The sequence below is a fragment of the Podarcis raffonei genome, chromosome 13, assembly GCF_027172205.1.
Source record: "Podarcis raffonei isolate rPodRaf1 chromosome 13, rPodRaf1.pri, whole genome shotgun sequence".
In the NCBI taxonomy this organism is placed as follows: domain Eukaryota; kingdom Metazoa; phylum Chordata; class Lepidosauria; order Squamata; family Lacertidae; genus Podarcis; species Podarcis raffonei.
The window spans coordinates 5,004,500-5,029,939 of record NC_070614.1 but is presented as its reverse complement, the minus strand read 5'-3'; positions in this window follow the sequence as shown (position 1 = coordinate 5,029,939).

Below are 25,440 nucleotides of genomic sequence, written 5' to 3'. Positions count from 1 at the left end.
ACTGGTGGGAGCAGTCCAGATCTCCCTGGAGCCGGCTGCACTTAGATTTTGCTGGGCCATTCCAGGGGAAGGTCTTTTTGGTTATCGTCAATGCATATTCCAAATGGTTAGAAGTGGCGATGGTCCCTAGCATGGCATCAGCTGCCGTAATCAAGGTGTTGAGGCAGCTGTTTGCAACCCACGGGTTACCTGAGACCATTGTATCAGATAATGGGGCAGCTTTTGTATCCCAAGAATTCAGGGCATTCTTGGCTGATAACTTCATAAGAGGGGTCACATCCGCGCCCTTTCACCCATCCTCCAATGGGCAGGCTGAGCGCATGGTAAGAACAGCCAAAGAATCCATTGCACGCTTAATGGAGGGTAACTGGTCAGCTCGCATCGCGCGAATGTTATTTTTGCAGCTTGCGACGCCGTGTACTGCGACGGGCAAGTCGCCAGCTGAGCTGCTCTTGGGTAGAAGACTGGTAACGGTGCTGGATTATGTCCACCCGGATAAAATGCCAAACCGTAATTCAAGAGCAACCCCCAGGCTGAGACTGACACAACAAGGTATCTCGCCCCTGAAGATCTGGTCTGGGTGAGGAACTATTCACGAGGCTCGCGGTGGGTGGCTGGTGTGGTCACCCGGACTAGTGGACCTGTGTCCTATTATGTGACCTTGGAAAATGGGCAAGTTTGGAAGAGACATATAGATCAGCTGAGGCGCCGGGCGCTCAGCAGGGAGGGGTCAGATAATTCATCCCTGGCTAACAACGCAGAGCTGCAAGACCAGAGTGAAAATGGCCCAGAGGTGCAGTCACCAGGGGCTTCAGCAAATGAACCAGGGTCTGCTAGTCCTCAGGATGACGAGGTACAGGTAGGGGACCCTGCGATGTCTGGGACTCCATCTGTTCCTGACGAAACCCCTATAGCACCCCCCCTACCACAGGTAACATCCAATCCAGAACCGGCAACACCTGTTGTCAGGAGATCAAGTAGAAGTTGTAGGACCCCACAGTACCTGAGAGATTACGTCTGCGGTGCTCACTAGGGGGGGAGGGGTGTTGTGTATTGAGTCAAAGGATTTTATATCTGTATTATTATTGTCTGTATTTGCATTAGGGTAAAGTAACTGCCTTTTGGTTCCAGAGGGTACAGCTACTATTGGTTCATTTAAGCTGCTGTATTTGGATCCTCTGTCTTATTGGTTTCCTCCAAAAGGCAGGACTGTGATTGCCTGATATTGTTCCCTCCAAAATGTATCCTTTCTAGCTAGTTCCCTGTCCCTATAAATGTAGCTCTCCCCTCCTCAGTTCTCAGTCTTGTTTGCTTTAATAAAGAAGTGTTACTACAGAACTGTCTCCAGCATATTATGTCAAGAGAGCTGAAATCACAAACCCCACATCACAACAACAAGAGATACATGTTATTATCTATATATTTATCTTGAAATCCTTCAACCAATCCGACTGAGCTTGTTTCTTCCTTAGGAGAGAGGCCGGCCAGAACAAGGAGGGAAAGGCTCCCACTTCAGGTAGGTGGAAATGCCAATTGAGTGCCCTATATTACAGGAATGCTTCCTTTCCGTGTCCCCCACCCTCATGCGCCAGTCTGGTACTAGCAGGTTGGGAGCCAGGTGCTTGCTGATTGCTCTGTTATCTTTGCAGGCAGGGAGCCTTTCCCCAAAGTATACCTTGTTCTGGCCAAATCCCTGGAGAGATGTGTTGACCCTCAGGTACTGGGGCAGAGGGAAGAAAGGGGTCTCTGAGGAGTCTGCCTGCCTCCTCCCACTCAGCCGCCCTACAACTGAGGGGGAGGTGGCAGGTGGACCGTTTGGGGCAGCGTGGAGCCTGTGGACACCCAAGCCACCACGTCACTCCCAGGAGAGATGTGTGGCTCGGGCACGCTGCAGGCCCCGCGGTGAGTGCCGCCTGGCATTTTGTCAGCCCCTCAGTGGTGACACCTGGGGTGGCCTGCCCCCACCGCACCCCCTTCCTCCGCCTCTGCCTTCATATCTACCTCATAGCTTGGGATCCAATGGATCTAACTTTTCCCTTTTCTTGTGAGGAATCCTATTCAGAATAAGGGAATTTCCCTTTAAAAAAGGGAAACGTTGACAGCTATAAGGGACTGGCTGATCTGCTGTGTGACTGGAACTTGTCAAATGCAATTACCGTAATTAATAATTATAAGCATGAGGAAACAAAAAAAACCCAACCTAAAACACTTTTATGACTTATCAAGGATGTCAATTATCTCTCTCTGTAGTGAACAGAGCTCCTTTCAGCTTCTGCTCAGCCAGATCCACGCCTTTCCTTCTTCTTTCAAATGCCTTGAGTCTCATCCTTCTTCTCTCCTTCTGGTCTCTCCTCAGCATTTATTCCCAACACCGTTAACAACCATATTCCACCTGTCCTTGGCCACACTGTCCTTGCATCCTAAGCCCCTCTCTTCACTCACCCAGAACCTCTTCTGAGTAGGCATTCTGTGGGAATGTTGAGGGAAGCCAAAGAGGATATATTGATTAAATATTATCCCTCCTCACTCAACACTAGTGAGCAAGTAGCAGAGCACATCCCGTTGCACACCGCTGGAAGCAAGTTGAAGGGTTTGTTAGAAACATTTAAGTTAAGCAATCCAGTCTGGCTTGTCCAGATTGGATTGTTCCTGGTAAATTTCCCCTTTAAAAGGTAAAGGGACCCCTGACCATTAGGTCCAGTTGTGGCCGACTCTGGGGTTGCGGCACTCATCTCGCTTTATTGGCCGAGGGAGCCGGCGTACAGCTTCCGGGTCATGTGGCCAGCATGACTAAGCCGCTTCTGGCGAACCAGAGCAGCGCACAGAAACAGTGTTTACCTTCCTGCTTTGACGTGCTTTCGAACTGGGACCAGCAGGGACCGAGCAATGGGACCTCACCCCGTTGCGGGGATTCGAACTGCCAACCTTCTGATCGGCAAGTCCTAGGCTCTGTGGTTTAACCCACAGCGCCACACACATCCCACAAATTTCCCCTTTAGTTCCCTATTAAAAACAACAATGACACAACAGTCTTTTAAAAGTAATGATAAAGTTTACTTACATTCAGTTCACATTATTGTCCTGAAGGCAGGCTTTATCTTGTAGTTACAGTTACAGTTGTAGAGAAAAGAGGTCTGAGAAAAGACCTCAGACTTTCTACCTTGTGGCTTCCATCCTCTGTAAGGACGAGCCATGTGCTGCTAGCTAAGAGCCAGTAGAGAGGAAGATGGCTGCGCAACAACAATGCTCAGACATAGAGCTTTAAAGCATGGGTAGGCAAACTAAGGCCCGGGGGCTGGATCCAGCCCAATCACCTTCTAAATCCAGCCCGCAGATGGTCCGGGAATCAGTGTGTTTTTACATGAGTAGAATGTGTCCTTTTATTTAAAATGCATCTCTGGGTTATTTGTGGAGCATAGGAACTCATTCATTTCCCCCCAAAATATAGTCCGGCCCCCCACAAGGTCAGAGGGACAGTGGACCGGCCCCCTGCTGAAAAGGTTTGCTGACCTCTGCAGTTTAAAGTATGGTCCTGTACCGAGAAATGCGGCCCAAAAGGAAGTCTGGATGAGCCCTTAAGACACTGGTTTCCAAGTATATCCAAGTAATCATCTGGAGTGGAATTCATTCATATTTGGGGATGCAGAGGAGTTGCTGAACTTGCACAGGAATGGCCATCTGCATCACTGTTGCTACTCCTCCTTCCTGAATCTAATATACCGTTTGGGATTGTGTGCCAGAAATTGCATGCTTGGTTTCTAAGGGCTAGTTCATATATATGCACTTGCTTCACCCACAGTCCATTCTTATGTGTGAAGCTCCTATATATGTACACACATACACGCACACACATGCACCGTAATCATAGGTGGTCGTCAAGTGATGAACATGCACTTGTGGACCAGCCTAAGGTCTGTTGAATAAAAAGCAAATACAGTGGTACCTCAGATATGCTTCAGGTTACAGACTCCGCTAACCCAGAAATAGTGCTTCAGGTTAAGAACTTTGTTTCAGGATGAGAACAGAAATCATGCTCCGGTGGCGCGGCGGCAGCAGGAGGCCCCATTAGCTAAAGTGGTGCTTCAGGTTAAGCACAGTTTCAGGTTAAGAACGGACTTCCGGAACGAATTAAGTACTTAACCCGAGGTACCACTGTATTGCCGTAATTTAGCTTTGAGTCATGCAGGCCTACAACATTATCCCAGCTGCATTAGGGCAGGTTGCTCTCCTGGCAGAATAAATCTTGAAAACATTCACATGCTCACCATGTTCATCTCATAAGAAGCGTCACCTTGCATACTTTTCTGTCTCATAAACCTGAAGGTCAAATGAAACATTCATTGACAAATACAGAATATGAAACAGGCACAAATCCATGTGCTAACAACCCAGGAAAGGGAAACAGATGGGGCAGTGAGTCATGCGCCCTCCGTTTATGGCTCTTTGGGGACTTTTAAGGCAAAGCCCTGTGCTGGTCACTGAAAGGGGAGTATTCATGTTCATTTAATTCAGATTTCCATTCATAGAGGGATAGCTGGGGAAGTAATTTGACTGGCAGCATATAATGGTAGAGGGAAGAGCTGCAATTTAAAAATGAAAATGCAGCCTTTAAGTCCTTAGTAACAATGAGGATGCTTTCTGGATTAAGCTAAAGCAATGGTGAACTTTTTCCATTTTGCCAGTATCCTTTTTACTGATTTTCTTCCATGTTAAAAATTATACATTCTAAATAAAACACAGAAGAAACAAAAGATTACCAAATAAACAAATATATAAACTCTTAAATTCCTAAAGAAGACTTGTATTATTTAAATATTTTTGTTAATTCACAATTACTTAATTTCTCCATATGACTTCCAACCTCCGCATTGAGGGTTCATCCTTTTTTTATTCTTATTATTATCACTGCTTCCATATTCCTTCTCTCCATTTCTTTCTTTATTCTATCTCATGTGTTATTTATCTAACTTGCAAATTGAGGAGTTTAGTCAAAGCACGTCCAGGTTTTCACTTGTGGACAATGTTTAATTAAATATTCTTTATAAATTCCCCATTCTTTTTTTTTAACCTTCAAGTTGGCTGTCTCCTAATTGCTCTGTCAATTTTGCTAATTCAAGATGTTCAAACAATTTCTCCTGCCATTCCTCTTTTGATGGTATCATTTCACCTTTCCATTTTTTGGCGGCCAGTATTCTCGCTGCTGGGGATGCGGGTGGCGCTGTGGGTAAAAGCCTCAGTGCCTAGGGCTTGCCGATCGAAAGGTCGGCCGTTTGAATCCCCGCGGCGGGGTGCGCTCCCATTGCTCGGTCCCAGCGCCTGCCAACCTAGCAGTTCGAAAGCACCCCCGGGTGCAAGTAGATAAATAGGGACTGCTTACTAGCGGGAAGGTAAACGGCATTTCCGTGTGCGGCTCTGGCTCACCAGAGCAGCTTTGTCACGCTGGCCACGTGACCCAGAAGTGTCTCCGGACAGCGCTGGCCCCTGGCCTCTTGAGTGAGATGGGCGCACAATCCTAGAGTCTGTCAAGACTGGCCCGTACGGCCAGGGGTACCTTTACCCTTTATTCTCGCTGCTGTTGCAGCGTATAAGAATATTCTTCTTTTTTCCTTAGGAATCTCTGGTCCCAATATTCCCAAGAGGAAGAAGCCTTCTGGTTCTTTTGTGAAAGTTTGTTTGAACATTTTTAAAAATTTCCTTGTATATCATATCCCATATTAAAAATTTTTTAAAATTTTAATGCAGCCCCACCACATATGAACTTCTTCCATTTTGATTTCTTTTCTGAGAAACCCCTGTACATGGATCACAGAGACTTTAATGCCAAAAAGGATCCCACTGGTTCTTTCTCACAGGCCTGGCTCCAGGTTTGGGTGGGCCCTGAGCAGGCTGCTTATACTTCCAAGTGTCCTGATTTTTCAGGGACAGTCCCAGAATTACAAAAGCAATCCTGGCTTCTGATTGGATCCCGGAATGTCCCTATTTCCCCCGCCAGCACCACGGCCACCAAGCTCAAGATGGAAGATGAGCCAACACTTGTCCGGAGCGACGGCAGTGATGGCAGTGGTGCTTGTGCAAGAGCATCCCGTTACTTCTCCATAGTCTCTCCATGGCTGCCACTGCTGGTGCCTGGAGCAGCTCCTGATTGCCCTCCTCTGCACATGTTCCAGCTTGTCAACATCCTTCTTAAATTGTGGTGTCCAGAATTGGACACAGTATTCCAGGTGTGGTTTGACCAAGGCGGAGTAGAGTGGGACTATTACTTTCCTTGATCTGGACACTAGACTCAGGGCCGTCTTAATCATATCCGGCGCCGTGGTGCAAAGCTCCTTCCAGCGCGCATCCCCCATTTCCCATTTTTCTTAGGGAGGACGGTGCTGCTGGCAGGGCTGGAGGAAGCGGGCAGCGGCTGGAGGGCGGCTCCTGTGGGGAAGAGGTGGAGGCTGGACACGGCGCCTCCCGGCTCAGCTGGCCACTTCGTGCCACGGTGGCCACAACAGATGGAGGCTCCGGGCGTGGCGCACCTTCAGCACGGCATGGCGGAGGCGGGTGAGCGTGGTGAGCTGATGCCAGGAGGTGCCACGTCCAGGCTCCACCTCTTCCCTGGTGCCCTCCAGAACTTGGTGCCCTGGCGCCCCGCACCACTAGCCTCTATGGGTAAGACACCCCTGACTATGCTGCTGCGGATGCAGCCTAGAATAGTCTTAGCTTTCTTCTTGCTGCTGCATCACACTGTTGACTCATGTTAAGCTTGCGGTCAAGGGAGATGGCCCTAAATTCATAATACAATCAGGATTTATGACCTGGTGAAAAATTGTATACTAAACCAGGTAACTGATGAATTCCAGAATCACTGGCACTCTGCTCCAATGGGCACAAAACACTTGTTCTGCTTTAGGGAGGGATAGGCTTTCATACAGGCAACTCTCAACTTTCTGGGCATACATCCTCCACTGTGAACATGTGCTTCCTGTACTCATTAAATTTATTTTTGAAAGCATCCTTGCATGGTCAGGCTACTCAAGTGTGTGTGTGTGTGTGTGTGTGTGTGTGTGTGTGTGTACGCCTACGGTGGGAGATCTAGCATATGTGCCTTTCCCTCCATATCCACATGTATACAAGATTGGGATCTTGGCTTTTCCACCTTTGAATTTTCCTAGCTGACAGTATAATTTATCATTGTCATCCTGAGAGGGTAGCTTGACAACAAACAAAGTAGTGGTAAGCAAAATAGACATCAGATACTTTTGCGTCCATTTCTGTGTGTAAATGAAACCTCCAGACTAGCTTTGGCTCTTATTTATGCTGTTGTTGACTCACAGAAGTGGCTCTTCCATGATGTGGGAGCCTTCTCAGGTGGATTTTTCAGCAGCAGCTCAGGCTGTGGAGAGGGAGGCTCAGTTGCCAAATGAGACACAGCCCCAGTGAAGGGGGAGCAGTTTATTTCAGTGAGGTTTGTGCAGGAAAACTGTGCAGGGGGTTTGTGGCGCTCCTTGTTACTTTATGGAAGAGTTGTGCCCTGTTAATTTTTGGGTCTTACTAATATGTATAAAGTTTGTTACTGAATTGCACCTTCTGTGATTTCTGATTAGGTGAATCATTAAGGTATTTTGACTGAGAAAAGAAGAGTATCTCTCTCTCTCTCTCTCCCCACACACACACACACACACACACACACAATGTGGGGATCACTGCATCCCTAGTAAGCTTTAGATTCCTGCTACGTACTGTATTCTCAGTAAACCTTTCACTACAATTTAGGCCTCTTTACACTAACCATCATAACTAAAAGGTTTCCTGTGATGTACTGACTTTGTTTCACAAAGAAGCAACAACCAACATGCCATTAGCTTCACAATGAAGCTTGTTACCTAATACCTGCCTGGATATGATCACAGCAAAACAACCCTCAGTTGCTGCTTTTGCCCCTTAGGTTGGCTGGAGGTTACGCATGGTAACAACTCGAGAAAGAAAAAAATGCATTTTCAAAGGGAGAGACTCCAATCTTATTCCTCAACCCAGTAACATTGGCCAACTTGGATGACCCCTGCCTTGAAGAACAACCTTAAACTATCATGAACAAGGCAGAGCTGATGTCTTTCTGAGCATGTGCAGATGAACTGTAGTCAAGATAACAAAGGAACATCAAAAGAGGAGAGCTGCTTGGATAATTGTGTGTGTGTGTGTGTGTAAGAGCCTGCTTGAAGGCAGCATCTTTGGTCACCAGCTTTGAATACTCCAGAAGCAGTGACAGGCTTCTTGCCATTCGCTCCTAGGTTGGCCATCTAGCTGCAGCCAAAGCAATCTAATGGTACGTCTGTAATGGAAACGGCATTTCACTATAGCCATAAAAACTTGACCTCAGTACAAAAACTATGTACCAGCCCAATTTAATCCCTTCCACAACTTGGGAGGTATTAAAACTTCACAATGATAATTGTTGGGAAACAGCTACATTTGCAAAGAAAAGAAAAGAACAGAACGCCTTCCTTTAACCTCAAACTTCAGAATGGCTCAGCTAATTTTGCTTGAATGCCATAGAAAGAAAAGAAAAATTATCTGCCTGAGGCAGACATAAAGGCATGAAAAAATTTCACTCAAATACTTAGAAAGTAACACAAGCGTCTGTTCTATCTTACCCTTCTCATCTGCCATAGCACTTCCATAAACAGTCCAAGGTCAGTCTCACGCCTAGTCACTTTGTTTTGGAAAGGAATTTTCCAGGCTCAGTTATTTAGTAGCTTGGTACTTGCTACAACATATTCTCCTCTAGGGGGACACACTTCCAATTTCAATTGCAACAAATAAAGTCCTAGTAGATCCCCTTTGTTCTCTAGATATACACAGTTTCAATCAAAAGTTACTTTTAAGTCCAAATCCGTTCTGAAAGCAGTTGTATCCTTTCACAGAGTATCAATATTCTTTACCCTTAACACTTTGACAGCTGTCAAACGCAGTCCGTTCCCAGATTTTAGAGGCAGCAGATAAAACTTTACTTCTCACTGTCCTTGCAGGAAATTAATGCTCAAAACTCTCCCCTCCACCCCTGCTAAGAGGAGGGGGATACTTCTTTTTTGGTGGTGGATTTAAGATCTTTAAAAAAAAGTCTTTCAAAGTTACTGCTTTACAATCTCTTTGCTTTGCTCTATCTACAAGCCGGGAGAAGCAGACTTCCTGTTTATACTTCTCCCGTTTCGGTACCAAATTTAAATCGTTTTTTAAAAAAAATTTAGCTTCTTGCTCCTACTCACGGGTAGTTGCTTTCAGTCCCAATTGTCCAGAAAGGAATCGGCGCTCTCCGACAATGGCTTGCGGCTTCAACCCGGGAAGAGGGTAGACGACTCTCAGCTCCGCGCCGCTCACCCCCGCTCCGTTCAGAAGCCTTTAAAAAGGCTCCTTTGCAGTCAGGGGGGGCGCAAATGGAGCCTGCCGAGTCTCCAAGCTCACAGGCTTCACCGCCTGTGATTTCTTCGGGTCTCCGCTTCACCGCAGCGGCCAGACCCAAGCTTCGCGGAGCCGGTTCCCTCCGGAGCTCAGAGGGAACCCGCCATTAGTCGCTGGCGCCGACCGGAAGACGCTCAGGTCTGGTAGACAATACAAAACAGATATCGCTCAGCAGAGAAGGGCCTCAACATCCGGAGCAGTAAGTTCAGTAGGAGCTGCGGCTTCACAACTAAAGCCAAAGGCTATGTCATCACAAGATCTATTGGCTCAGGCACTTAGTAAAATTAATGCATCTCTGGAAAATCTAGCTAAACAGGTTGCAGAGACAAATAAACAAGTAGCTGAGGCCTCAGCAAAAAATGATTTGAATACTACAAGTATAATTGAACTGGGAAAGAAGGTGAATTCTAATACACAGTCTATTGATAAATTATTGGAGGAATCGGCCTCGACTCGGAAGTTAGCTGATGAAGCGAAGGAGATTGCAACTGCTGCCCAGGAGAAGATACCACCGGTATACAAGAAACTTGAGGACCATGATTTGACATTGTCTATGATCAAATTGCAAGGGAAAGAGAGGAATTTAAGACTCAGGGCAGTACCAGAAAAGGAGAAGGACAATTTGGAGGACTATCTTACAAAGGAATTTACAGACTTCTGGCAAAAAGACCTGGGGAAGGAAGAATTCAAGATAGTGAGTGCAGATATCTGACAGTTACACTCACTAGAGAGCAAGGGTGCCAACCTGAATAAAATATTGTGGGGGCCCAGGTATGCCCCACCCTGTATAACCGATCACACGACACAGTGCACACACACCATTTGAATGGCCCATCAACTTCGTTAGGGCCCGGCCCCCTCAAATATTTTATTGTGGGGGCCAAAGCATCCCCAGCCCCTAGGAGTTGGCTCCTATGCTCGAGAGCCAGAATTGATGGTTGAGAAACCTTGATGAGAAACCAGGATCTCTTGCTGTGTGTTTTTTTAAAAAACAGAAAATGCATGAAATAGCAAAATAAATATGCACCTCCATAAACTTGGTTGCTAGCTTTGATCATTTATATATTAAATGAATATTGATGAAAATGTCTGGCTTTTCTGCATTGATCCAGGTACAGTCCATATCGCTTGCTAAATGGATACTTCATGTGCGGTTCTTTAGCCTGAGGTATTGACCAAGCATGTGCCTGCACGGTCTTTATTTAAAAAGGCAAAATCCCACTGATCATCTGTTCAGGACAGGGGGGCCAACTTGCCCCCCACATTAACCTCCCAAGCTTGTTGCAGCCGCTGCCTGGCTCCTGGGCTGCCGGGCAGAGGCTGAGGCGCATGGAGGGTGCCTGGCAGTGGTGGGGGCGGTGCCCCCTAAATATTGGGGGGATGCTGCTCCCTGCCCTGCCCAAAAATATTGGGGGAGCTGAAACCCCTTCTGCCCCCTATACCTGGCGCCACTGGTTGAAGAAGAGAGAAACTGGATTCCATCTCTGCTCCACTCCCTTTTCCCCTCCAACAGCTGTTTGGTGGGATTTCAGACTTTCCCCCCTTAAGGGCTGTGTGTAGCATGCATCGTAACAGGCTAGAAAGAGCAGTGATGGGGGAAAATATATTCAATCTGCATATATGGATAGACCTACTGAATTTGCACTTCTTAAGACAATAGATAAATTTCCATGAGGTTCAGAGCAAAGGGCAGGGTCAGAAAAACATGAGTAAACAACCAAATAAAAAAGTCTTACTTGTTTCTTAAAGCTAGCCACAGTAGGAGCGGCCCATGTTTCCAAAGGGTGGGGGTTTCAGAATCAGGAGGCACTACCAAAAATTCCCTGTCCCATGTCACAGACCCTCCAAGTGTCCCTATTTTGCGGGGACAGTCCCAGATTTATGGACGCCGTCCCAGTTTCTGATTTGATCCTGGAATGTCCCACTTTTCCTTAGGACGTCTCAATTTCCATGGAAGAAATGTTGGAGGGCATGGGGTTATGTGACCCCAAGCCAAGGAGATAAGTAACTATACAACCTTTAGAAAACATCTGAAGGTAGCCCTGTATAGGGAAGTTTTTTCTAATGTTTAATGTTTTATTATGTTTTTATATATGCTGGAAGCCACCCAGGGTGGCTGGGGCAACCCAGTCAGATGGGCGGGATATAAATAAAATCATTATTAATTATTATTATTATTATTATTTTGTTGTTTAGTCATTTAGTCATGTCCGACACTTCATGACCCCATGGACCAGAGCACGCCAGGCACTCCTGTCTTCCACTGCCTCCCGCAGTTTAGACATCCCTATTTTTATCTGAGAAATGTTGGAAGATTGCCCTAGCATCTTGTAGAGATGGGATCATTAGAGCTTCTCCAGCTGACTTCAGGGCAGTAGACAGGCATACAGGGAGAGGCATTTTTTAGGAACCTGGAGCTCAGGCAGGGGCACCGACTTGCCTCTCACATTGAGGGGACCCAGAGTCATGTGACGTCACATGCATAATGTCATGCGCATCCCACCACGCCCTCTGGCGCACAAATGCTCACCCAGCTGCGGGGTCTGAGGCATGGGGAGGGTGATATTCACCTTCCAAGCGTCCCACCCCTGCCCAGCTCCTGAACACTCACCCGGCGGTGGCAGGGGATAGTGGCCCCTCAATATTGGGGGTGGGCTCAGCCCCCCCAAGCTGTTAAATGACAGCTAGATGGTCATTTAAATTTCCACTCCCCGTGACCTAGATGATAAATTGCTAAACACTCAAGAATATATAACAGAGGGAAATATGGGCATCACAAACCATTACTTGCTTTGTGTCTTGATGTAGAAACTGGCTAAAAACAAACTTTGCTGAATGAAAGTTGAGTAGTTGGGACCAGTCTCCCACCAGCCTTAGGAGGAAGAATGAGTAACTCCGTCTGATTTCGGTGTGAGCTGTTCATCTCCAGGGTGAAGGAAATATGGGTCACAAATTTCTGAACGCTTTAAAATAAACAAATGACGGTGAGGACTTCGCCTCAGCCAAATCACCTCACCCCTCACATTTCTCTCCAGGCCAAACTGGCCCAAGACCATTTGCCGCCTGAAGGAGAAAAAGAAATGGCGTCCCTTGCTCATGTCACGGTTCCTGGTAAGCGAGAATGGTCAAGTTATACTAGCACGTGATGTAGAAAATTTCACAATTGCCTCTCCTTGGGAGTAAAACTACTACCACTACCACCATTTACTATTATTGTTATTATTCTTCAGACTAATTGCTGCTTTTTCATGGCACCCAAAATCAGCTGTTTGAGGCAGCTGCTTCACTCTGACCAGTGGCAGGACTGACCCTGTGTTTAGCATCACTGCTATTTTTCTAGAAAAAGAGGTGCCGGAACTCACCCTGAACACCTCCCTCGTTCTCTTAAAATGGAAATGATGCCCACCTGATAGGTGCTGGAACTGAGTCCTGGCGAGTTCTGGCTGAAAAAAAGCCCTGGTCATCAGTATTTTAGACTGTGCAATCTGAGCTACACAAATCATAAATTGCTGGATTTACCGATGAGTTGAAATCTGCCCCCTCATGATGCTTGAACAGTTTTCTTCCTGCCTTCCTAGCTTAGGTCACTTCCAATATTGGAATTCCAGGCACGAATTCCAGGCCTCCCAGGAAGGGCTCCCTCTCCTCAGCCGTGGCATTCAGTACCTCTGAGGGATAAACACAATGTTAAGCCAGTGCATTTTAGACATGCATCCTTGATCCAATTCCTCCCTCTGAATTCACTTCTTCATATTCAAAAAGTTATCTGAAAAACTGCTCTGTCTTCAAGTATAGCTGGAATGACAGAGGCTTGAAAAAAGAATCTGATAGTCCAGAGCATTAACATCTTTGAACCCTTGGCACTTCAGAAATCCAAAAGAGGCAAATCACATTAAAGCCTGCATTTTGGGTAGCAACAAAACCAAGCAGGAGCAAATTCCAACCAATCTCATTTTCAAGCAAAGCAGTTTTAGATAGTGATGAGGCTGAATACTGAATAGCTGTTGATGTGATATTCGTTCCAGCAGGGAAAGCCCCTGGGCACTGAATTCTTTACTTCAAAATACACTATTTTCTTTGAGCAAATTGCTTAATGGAACTCTTTCTAAACAGAATTCTGTTACCCAAGCACACTAAGGCAAAACGTTTGTATCAGGTTTGAAAGTTGAAAGCTCGTTGCATTCTAAAAAGATAATTTAATCATATGATCACCTACCTACTAGCGATGAAAGAGGATTACTAGAAGCCTACAATGCCTAGCTGATACTCTAGGCCAGTTTCCCCCAAACTGTTACCTGTGGGGCATGGTGCCACCTGCAGAGACATCCCACTGCACCCACAAGTCGCTGTCAATCCTTCACTCTTATTGGGGTACACTAACAGCAACCCCCACTGGGTTGAAAGGGATTTTTTCTTCTATATAATGTCAATTTTAGGGTTTGCATATTCCACCTTCAGAGCAGCAGTTTTGCCTGTATAATAGCTGTTTTGTGGCCAAGAAAGAAGAAGAAACACACGCACAGAGAGAATTACATTAAAAAAAATACAAGCAAGGGTGAATAAGGGTCATTGCCACATCACTTTTATGTGAGGTTTGCGATATCTTGAAGCGCAAAAAACAGGACAGCTCAAGCCACTGCCAACCCAAGCTGCACATGCCTGCAGCCGCGCCTGAGCAGCCCAAGCTGCCAGTTCCGATGCCGGCACCCGAGCCAAAAACCCCCAAAAAGAAAAGAAATAAATAAACAAACCTAAAAACCCAGACATTTCCTTTAAAATGTAAAAATCCCCCCAGATGGGCATGCTGGCCCCCAAAAAGAGGACATGTCTGGGATTTCCCGGACATATGGCAACCCTGTGTTATGCAGCAGGCTAGATTTGATTAGCTGAACAAAGGGCGGTCAGATGGAAATGAGGTGTTTTGCTTACACTGTGCAGGGCTTTAGAAGTGATTTCTTAATATCACATCTTCAAATGACCCTTTTCCACATCAGTTCATTGGCAGAGGAGCCCTGCACATTTTTTTGCGGAACCTCAGAGCGTTGCAGAGTATTCTGAAACCTGTTCCATGGAAGCGCGCATTCTCAGGATAACAATGACCTCACAGTTTTCCTCTGCAGACTGTCCCTTAGAAAGAGGCCTTCACTTCCTTACTGCTGTGCTGGGTGTGGGAAGATGGTGGACCAGCTCTTTTGGAGAAGTTTGCCTGCCATTGCTGAACTCTTAATAAGCTTCTGACGTGGAGAGCCAGTGTGGTGTAGTGGTTAAGAGCGGTAGACTCGTAATCTGGGGAACCAGGTTCGCTTCCCCGCTCCTCCACATGCAGCTGCTGGGTGACCTTGGGCCAGTCACACTTCTCTGAAGTCTCTCAGCCCCACTCACCTCACAGAGTGTTTTTTGTGGGGGAGGAAGGGAAAGGAGATTGTGAGCCACTTTGAGACTCCTTAAGGGGATCTGTCCAAGGAAAGGATTGGGTGACATATTTTACAGGAATATATTGCCCCCATCCTGACTCACCCTCACAAGTTAACCATACTTAGTTTATTAGAACTTCCAGAATGGCCAGACGTCATGCCCAATCAGATTAAGAGGCTGATCGTAAGCCAACTAGCCAATAAAGCTCCAGGAGAAGACATGATCCCAATGGAGATTTATAAGATAAGACCTGATTTCTGGTCACCCATTTTTGCAAAACTGTTTTCACACATTAACAGCTCAGGTCGCATATCGGAAGGGTGGAAGCTGAGTATAATTGCCCCAATATATAAAAAGGGTGTTAAGAAAAGCCCTGCCAATTATAGACCCATTAGTTTGTTAAATGTAGCCTCTAAACTATATGCCAGGCTCCTTCTTGGGAGACTGGAAGAACGGGCAGATACAAATAAGGTGATATCTGAAGTCTAGGCAGGTTTCCAAAGAGGGAAATCCACAATGGATCAGTGCTTTGTGATGAGCTTTCTGCTATGCAAATATATCCATATATTGAAGCAAAAATTATATGTCACTTTTATCAACCTAAAGTCAGCTTTCGATACGGTCCCAAGACCGTATTTTGCATTGTGGCAAAAATTGGAAAAGACAAATATAGATCTCCGTCTATTATTTCTCATCAAAACATTATATACTGACTCCTTAAGGGGTGTGAAAGGCGGGATATCAAGTCCAAACTCTTCCAAAGACCTCCGAGGATTCCTAGGAGCACAGTTTGAAAATGACTTTGAATTATGAATTCATACCCTCCAAGTATCCCTATTTTCCAGGGACAGTCCCAGATTTACAGAAGCTATCCCAGTTTCTGATTTACTGTATTTTTCGCTCTATAAGACGCACCAGACCACATGACGCACCTAGTTTTTGGAGGAGTAAAACAAGAAAAAAAATATTCTGAATCTCAGAAGCCAGAACAGCAAGAAGGATTGCTGCGCAGTGAAAGCAGCGATCCCTCTTGCTGTTCTGGCCTCTGGGATAGCTGTGCAGCCTGCGTTCGCTCCATAAGACGCACACACATTTCCCCTTACTTTTTAGGAGGGAAAAAGTGAGTCTTATACAGCAAAAAATACGGTAATTCCCGAATGTCCCACTTTCCCTTAGGACGTCCCTATTTTCATTGCAGAAAAGTTGGAGGGTATGGAATAAGATGTCCCCAGGGCTTTCTTTTTCCCAGAACTCAGTTATGGCATCTCTCAGGTGGGCGCTATTGCCATTATAAGAGACCAAGGGAGGTGTTGATGGAGAGTTCCGGCACCTCTTTTTCTAGAAAAATAGGGTATGAATGTTGGAGGGTATGAACAACAAGCAACTGAGACCAAGATTAACTGCAGAGAGATTCTGTAACTGTAGAGGTGTTTGCTTGCTGTGATAAATGCTTTGCCTAAAACTTGCAGTATTCTCTGAGGCTCAGGAAGGATTTTAAAAAAAGAAAGTACTCAATCAGACTAGGAATCAGTGTGCACAGAACTGGGGAAAAGCTTCCAATGAAAAGAAGGAAGGAAAGGTGAAGCAAATTGTGTAGGGCCAATTTCACGACTAACATTAGAACATCTCCATATTTCAGAAGAAGGCTAGACTGGAATGCAGATTAAAACCCAAACATGAAACAAAAATGAAACGGAGTATGAAGAAACCTGCTGGCCCTCAGCTACAGCCCTCAATTATATAAGCAAGTTGCTTATGGATGAGATGACAAAACAAAGTTCTTTGCTTCTTTAGTGCTTCTCTGAGTTTTTGTTGACAAAATTAGTCCCAAGAGGTAACCCAAGAATGCTCAAATAACTCTCCAAAGAACTGAAAGGGGCTTCTAGCTATTAGAATTTCATGCCACTTCAAAAGAAGTTTTAAAATTAATTAAATGGGAATTCTTAACAAAATGCACAGCTGTTTTAAATAATAAAATCGGAAGGATACAATTGCTTAAGGATATTTTCATGCAGTGCTATGCAGACACTCCTGGGAGATGCTAGGCGATGGGTACATTTCTAGTCCATCAATGACAAGTATGCAACTAGTCCACAGTGTGACCTAGGCTCCACCTGTCGCTCAGCTTGCGAGGGTCCCGTTTGTAACCTATAGAAGGATATTCCTTTAAACTACCAGAGAAGGCAGCAGACTTCAGCGGAGGTTGTTTTTTTAAGTAAGTTTCAGAGATAATGGAATCAAGGTCTGTTGCCTTTCAAAACAAAAATTTTTTTTTCCTTCCAGTAGCACCTTAAAGACCAACTAAGTTAGTTCTTGGTATGAGCTTTCGTGTGCATGCACACTTCTTCAGATACACTGAAACAGAAGTTGCCAGATCCCTCTATATAGTGAGAAGGTGGGGAGGGGTATTACTCAGAAGGGTGGTGGGAATGGGTGATTGGCAGATAGCTGTGATGAGCCTGTTGACGACTCTTAACGACTGCAATAGGTCTTACAGGAAAAAGCAAGGGGTGAGAAGGTGAAAAATGGCTTTGTCATGTATAATGAGATAAGAATCCAATGTCTTTGTTCAGACCAGGTCTCTCCATGGTTTTAAGTTTGGTAATGAGTTGCAATTCAGCAGCTTCTCTTTCCAGTCTATTTCTGAAATTCCTTTGTGGTAAAACAGCTACTTTGAGATCTTGTATAGAATGTCCTGGGAGATTGAAGTGTTCTCCTACTGGTTTCTCTGTCTTGTGATTCTTGATGTCCGATTTATGTCCGTTTATTCTTTGGCGTAAGGTTTGGCCTGTTTGTCCAATATAGAGAGCTGAAGGACACTGTTGGCATTTGATGGCATATACAATGTTAGACGATGAGCAATTAAATAGTCCCGAGATGGTATGTGTGATGTTGTTGGGGCCAGTAATGGTGTTGTCCGGGTGTATGTGGCAGCAAAGTTGGCATCTGGGTTTACTGCAGGCTCTGGTGCCAGTGTCCGTGTTACGTCTGGTTGTAGTATTATTGTGGGTTAGGAGTTGTTTAAGATTGGGTGGCTGTCTGTAGGCAATGAAAGGTCTTCCTCCCAGAGCTTGAGAAAGAGAACTATCATTGTCCAGGAGAGGTTGTAGATCTCTGATGATGCGTTGTACTGTTTTAACTTGGGAGCTGTATGTGATGACTAGAGGTGTTCTGTTATTTTCTTTTTTGGGTCTGTCTTGCAGCAAGTTCTCTCTGGGTATCTGTCTGGCTCTGTTGATCTGTTGTCTAACTTCATCTGCTGGGTATTTTAGTTCTAAAAAGGTTTGCTGTAGATCTCTTAGGTGAGAGTCTCTGTCTGTACAATTGGAACAGATACGGCTGTAACGTAGTGCCTGGCTATATACAATGGACTAAGAACTAACTTAGTTGGTCTTTAAGGTGCTACTGGAAGGAAAAAAAATTTTTTGTTTTGACTATGGCAGACCAACACGGCTACCTATCTGTAACTGTTGCCTTTCAGGTCGGTATAGGGCACGGGTAGGCAAACTAAGGCCCAATTGCATTCTAAATCCGGCCAGCGGACAGTTCCAGAGTCAGCGTGTTTTTACATGAATAGAATGTGTGCTTTTATTTAAAACGCATCTCTGGGTTAATTGTGGGGCATAGGAATTTGTTCATTTTTTCCTTCAAAATATAGTCCCGCCTCCCACAAGGTCTGAAGGATGGTGGACTGGCCCCCTGCTGAAAAAGTTTACTGAGCCCTGGTATAGGCCCTGCCTTATATTTATCAGCAGATGCTAGAAAGGGGGAACACAGTGTCCGCCTAGAGCAGGCTTCCTCAACCTCTGCCCTCCAGATGTTTTTGGCCTACAATTCTCACGATCCCTATCTAGCAGGACCAGTGGCCAGAGATGATGGGAATTGTAGCCTCTCGGAAGGCCGAGGTTGAGGAAGCCTGCCCTAGAGCCATGCAAAAAGGTAAAGGTACCCCTGACCATTAGGTCCAGTCATGAACGACTCTGGGGTTGCGCGCTTGTCTCGCTCTATAGGCCGAGGGAGCTGACGTTTATCCGCAGACAGCTGCTAGGTGATGTGGCCAGCATAACTAAGCTGTTTCAAGTGAGCCAGCAGCACACAGAAATGCTGTTTACCTTCCCGCCGGAGCGGTACCTATTTATCTACTTGCACTTTGACGTGCTTTCGAAATGCTAGGTGGGCAGGAGCTGGGACCGAGCAACAGGAGCTCATCCCCTCGCAGGGATTCAAACTGCCGACCTTCTGATTGGCAAATCCTAGGCTCTGTGGTTTAGACCACAGCGCCACCCATGTCCCAGGAGCCGCTGAAACACGAAGCCATGAATAGAGGCTGGACGTCAGTTCTTAAAGGCTCTGTCATGTGACTATGAGCCCCGCTCCCCGCCCAGCAAGACAAAGGTATTGAGAAGGTTAGCATGATTTTCTTCTTCTCTCTGAGTGGAAAGGAATGAGCGTGGGGGCCTGAAGGGGTTCCCAAGCACGCTCTTGGGTGTTGTTAATGAGCATTGATGCATTTGATGTGCTGCCCTGCCAGTGGGTTGTAGGGGGCTTCGTGTATGGGGCTTCCTAGGGCCTTCTAGAAATCCGGTACTTTCTGGATTACCATATCTGCTGGACGTAGGGTGGAAATAACTCCTGCATGTCATGTTTTGCCCTGTGGTAGATCACTATTCTAGACGAAAAGGATGACTTTTAGAATGAAGATTCGGGGGGGAACCATTCAAAATGGCAGGGGAAGGCAACGTACTCTTCAGGTTGAATAGTCCAGCCCAAATTAAGGGCTGTCAGCCCTGTATGGTTTGGCTTGATGAAGCTGGCTGGGCTCTTTAAAGGTCACTGCAAAGAGAAGCAATCAGTCACAGATGGGCAAAGGTGTCGTTAGCTTGTCAGCTGGAGCAACAGAGCCGGGTCTGTGTTCAGCATTTATTCAACAGGCTGAGGTGGCATCCAGCAGCCATATATATCCCGGCATATTTTCTAATGAAAAGGACAACAGCCCAAGACTCCATAGCTCAGACTCACACTATTGGCTATTGATCTGTGTTTTGCGTTTTGTGTTTAATGTCATTAGCATCTGCTTTTGCAAGGATGCAAGAGCCTCGGTTTCCTTAAGTGGGTGGTGTTAATGATCCCCTCGCCAAGATTTATAGCATTTCAGCCTGTTCCTTAAAAGAAAGCCATACTAATTTCCCAAAGCACTGGCTACGGAGAATTATCGCTGAAATATCACACAAGGAGAAAGATTCTACATTCCAAGTGCAGTCTTGCAGGGGAATTCTGTCGAGAAACTGCCAAGGAAATGGCATTAATTAACTGCCAAGAAAATGGCAGTAATGTTTCCAAGCAGGACAAGTTCATAGGTCCCAGGTCCTAAGGAAGTCAGATTATCCTCCACCAAGGCCTTCTCAGTGATGGCTCCCACCTGGTGGAATGCTCTGTCGCATGAGACTAGGGCCCTGCAGGATTTAACTTCCTTCTCTAGGGCCTATAAGACAGAGCTATTCCACCTGGCATTCAATTTGAACATAACCTGATCTTTTATTCCCCTTCCTTCCCTCCTCCTCTCCCTTTTATGAAAATTACCCGCTCTGGGATCCCACAGCTAATTCTCCCCTGGTCTCCTTGCTGGCCCAAACAGGACTAATTTAGCCAGCTAGCCCTGGTGATCATCTAATGTTTATTGGATGGATTTTCTCCGTAAATTGATTTTTGATTTTATTGTTATTCACGTTTTATACTGTATTTTATGCTGGTTTTTTGTTGCATCAAATAAGTGTTTTAAATTTGTTGTTAGCCGCCCTGAGCCCGGTTTTCTGAACCCGGAAGGGCAGGGTATAAAAATATATATTATTATTTATTTATTTATTATATTGGGAGGCAGGAAATTACTGTCAACTATTGGCAAGGGCTGCTGAGGGCTAACTGGGGGTGCAGGCAGTGGCGGAACTTCAAGCTCCGGTGGGGGGGGCAGAGAGCAGGCGGGGGCGTGGCTGGTGCACATCCCAGGGGGCGTGGCTGGTGCACATCCCAGGGGGCGTGGTACACGTTCTGGGGGCGTGGCACGCTGCCTGCAGGAGTGTAGTGCCCAGCGCAGGGGGGAACCCAGCCATGATGGCACCCCACCAGGATCGTGCCGCCGGGGGTGGTGCGCTCCCCCCACACCCCAGTTCCTCCGCCGGTGGGTGCAGGGACTGAGCGTAAGAACCCAGAGGCAGGGTTTGCCCCAACCTGGGTTCCTTGCCCTCCCAACTTTTTCAGAAACGGAATCTAGCACAGGAGCTATGTTATGCATGAAGAGAGGATGTTCCTGTTTGCTGTCATTGCCAAGAAATATTCAAAAGGTCACATTAAATAGATGGAGGAAATGAAGTGTAAAGCAATCTAATCTTGATACTGGTGGAGGTCATGATGCTCTGCTTTCTTGCAAATTAAGGCAGCGTTTAGTTGTGTTATTGTGGCCTCGGATATTTTCGCACTCTTAAGTAAAGAAGCTTTCTTTTTTAAAGTGAAAAGCAAAAATATGCACCTCTAATTAGGAGATATAGGTTCATAAAGTTTCCTTTTTGAAATTTTGCTTTGTTTTACAAAAATTGTTTAAATTCAGTCCCACTGAACTGAATTTTAAGATATTGGCAGGTGCTTTGCATTTACGTATTTGCAGTTTCCCGTCGCTCATAAGAGGACCACCACAAAGATGCAAAGGGTCTGAGGCTGAGAAATTTGCTGTCTGAGCCCAGGGCAGGCAGGTCTGCTTTCTTATAGCATAGTAAACAGTTGCTCATTCTACATGTGCCTATTTTATTGCTTTTAATTTTTGTTTGTTATAATTGCTCTGTTTTATATACAGCACATTATAAAATGAAAATGAAAATAAAAATAAATTTTACAAATAATAATAATAATGGTGTGATGTGACTTCATGGCAATATATATTTCCTGTAGTCCAGATGGATGATTTATATATGGATAATTCTCAGAAATGCAAACAAGAAGGAAGCAACTATAAGATTTTCTTCTAAGCTGTTTTAAAGGTCTTTTGTCAGGCTGGAAGTTGGGACATAAGTTTAAAAAAAACTATAGTGCTTTTTTTGAATATTCAGATATATCTGATCTTAAACTGTCAAATAATCCAGATGTTTCATTTTTTTTATTTTTGAGGTGGGGAGAGTCCACGTACCTAAATGGAGTATTTAAGGACATGTCTCTAGACAGTGAAGTGTTTTTCAATATCTCGGGATTATTTTCTCAGCCAATAACAGCTGGGATAAGCATCGCAGGCCAGCAAAGCTTTCTCACTCAAGTGTTCTGCAATATTTTGCTTCTGAAAATCTGAAAATAATATATAATGTTGCCAAAGTGCTGGTTTCAAATTGCGAGCGGCACTTCATCAATCCCACAGAGAATGAGTAAGAGGTCTGGTTGGAAAACATGGGTGTGGGCAGATAGAAATGCACTCATAATATGAATCAATTGCTCCGATCATAAAGGTGTGGTTAATATTGCAGTGCAGTAATAAAATTGCCATTGGTGCTGTACAGTAGAGCTGAGATGAGATGAGGCCACAGCAGCTGGGCTAAGGATAGACGTGATGCTGCAACAGTATGTGGGCCACATTGTCTCATGGAAAACCACCTTTGCTTTTCCATTTAGTTCAGGCAGAACATGTTCTTCTGTCAATAACCTGGACCCAGTTATTTCAAAAATCAGCCAATTGTATTGCATGGAAATCACTGACAATACCAAGACATGTACAGTGGTATCTCGGGTTACATATGCTTCAGGTTAGAGACTCCGCTAACCCAGAAATAGTACCTCGGGTTAAGAACTTTGCTTCAGGATGAGAACAGAAATCACGTAGTGGCGGCAGCAGGAGGCCCTATTAGCTAAAGTGGTGCTTCAGGTTAAGAACAGTTTCAGGTTAAGAACGGACCTCCAGAACGAATTAAGTACGTAACCAGAGGTACCACTGTAGTTAGACAGTGACTGGGTTCAAATAAATTTTTTTTAGCATTTTTAAAACATGCCCACCAACGCATATTCAGCAGTGGGGAGAACCCTGAATGGCCACTCTATTGGCGGGGCATCGCAACAACAGACCTAAGGTTAATATGTTTAGCCTGGTTTGCTTCTGATAAATATTGATCACTGTGTATTACACTCAAATAAAAAACCTTAAGAGTAACACTGATGCATTTTCAAAACAAACTCGAGCCATTTCAACTTGCTAAAGCCTACATTATATACAGCTGCCTGTCAAAATATGTAAAAAGGTGAAAGGTAAAGGACCCCTGACAGTTAAGTCCATTTGCAGATGACTCTGGGGTTGTGGCGCTCATCTCGCTTTATAGGCCAAGGGAGCCGGCGTTTGTCTGCAGACAGTTTTGCCAGGTCATGTGGCCAGCATGACTAAGCTGCTTCTGGCGAAACCAGAGCAGCACAAAAACGCCATTTGCCTTCCTGCTGGAGTGGTACCTATTTATCTACTCGCACTAGCGTGCTTTCAAACTGCTAGGTTGGCGGAGCTGGGACCGAGCAACAGGAGCTCACCCCATCATGGGGATTCAAACCGCCAACCTTCTGATCGGCAAGCCCAAGAGGCTCAGTGGTTTAGACCACAGCGCCACCCGCGTCCCTGTCAGAATATGTAATATCACTCATTTCTTTGAAGGCCCATCAGCTGCAAAGGCGCAAGTGCAACCTGGCTAACGTAAGAAAATCCCTGCATAAAAAGACAAAAGGCTGCCCAGCCCAGCGTTTTGTTTTCAAAGTGGCCAACCAAATCACTTTATCCTGACCTCCAAAGCAGCTTACAAGTTCCTTCAGGACCAACTGATTCCCCTGTGCTCTACGTCAGCCACTGAGATCCTCTGATAGGGCACTTGTGGTGATGCCCCACATACCTGAAGTTTGCTTGGCTTGTACTCAGTTGCCCTACAGGTGTGGCAGGCCCTGTCCTGTGGAACTCCCTGCCACTAGAGGTTTGGCAGGGACTGCCCCTGCCTTCTTTCAGACAGCTTCTGAAAACTAGACTGTTCCTATTAAACCAACCACAATGTCTTTACTGAAGTTCTGTGATGTGCTTGACAATATTTTTTACTGATTTGATTGTATTCCTGTTATGTCGTATTTAACCTTGATAAACTTTTATTATTAAAGTGCAGACTGTAAAATGGTCATTTTTAAAAAAAAAAAAATCAAGAATACATTTCTGCTTCCATATAATAGCTATATCAAAATACAGTAAGCCCTCATCTTATATGCATTTGACTTGCACGTGGCTGAAATTGCACAGGTCAAGTCCCAAGTAAGGTGGACAGCTTAAAATCTCTTTTTGTGCCCAAGTTTTTAAGCTCTTGGCCTCACTTGCTGGTCAAGGCCTGCCCACTTTGCCGGCTTCACTCCACATGACTTCCATGCATATGTACTGTATAACCCTTGGAATTGATCCCTCACATAAGACGTGGGCTTGGTGTATAACAAGTCGTCAAAATCCTTCCCAAGGACACTTGGTCGTAGATGGCCTTGTAGGAAGAATTACAAGCCTGGTAGATGACGGGAACGCAGTGGATGTAGCCTACCTTGATTTCAGCAAGGCATTCGACAAGGTGCCCCATGATATTCTTGTAAAGAAGCTGGTAAAATGCGGTCTTGACTATGCTACCACTCAGTGGATTTGTAACTGGCTGACTGACCGAACCCAAAGGGTGCTCATCAATGGTTCCTCTTCATCCTGGAGAAGAGTGACTAGTGGGGTGCCACAGGGTTCTGTCTTGGGCCCGGTCTTATTCAACATCTTTATCAATGACTTGGATGATGGACTCAAGGGCATCCTGATCAAATTTGCAGATGACACCAAACTGGGAGGGGTGGCTAACACCTCAGAGGACAGGATCACACTTCAAAATGACCTTGACAGATTAGAGAACTGGGCCAAAACAAACATGATGAACTTTAACGGGGAGAAATGTAAAGTATTGCACTTGGGCAAAAAAAATGAGAGGCACAAATACAAGATGGGTGACACCTGGCTTGAGAGCAGTACATGTGAAAAGGATCTAGGAGTCTTGGTTGACCACAAACTTGACATGAGCCAACAGTGTGACACGGCAGCTAAAAAAGCCAATGCAATTCTGGGCTGCATCAATAGGAGTATAGCATCTAGATCAAGGGAAGTAATAGTGCCACTGTATTCTGCTCTGGTCAGACCTCACCTGGAGTACTGTGTCCAGTTCTGGGCACCACAGTTCAAGAAGGACATTGACAAACTGGAACGTGTCCAGAGGAGGGCAACCAAAATGACCAAAGGCCTGGAAACGATGCCTTATGAGGAACGGCTAAGGGAGCTGGGCATGTTTAGCCTGGAGAAGAGGAGGTTAAGGGGTGATATGATAGCCATGTTCAAATATATAAAAGGATGTCACATAGAGGAGGGAGAAAGGTTGTTTTCTGCTGCTCCAGAGAAGCGGACACGGAGCAATGGATCCAAACTGCAGGAAAGAAGATTCCACCTAAACATTAGGAAGAACTTCCTGGCAGTAAGAGCTGTTTGACAGTGGAATTTGCTGCCAAGGAGTGTGGTGGAGTCTC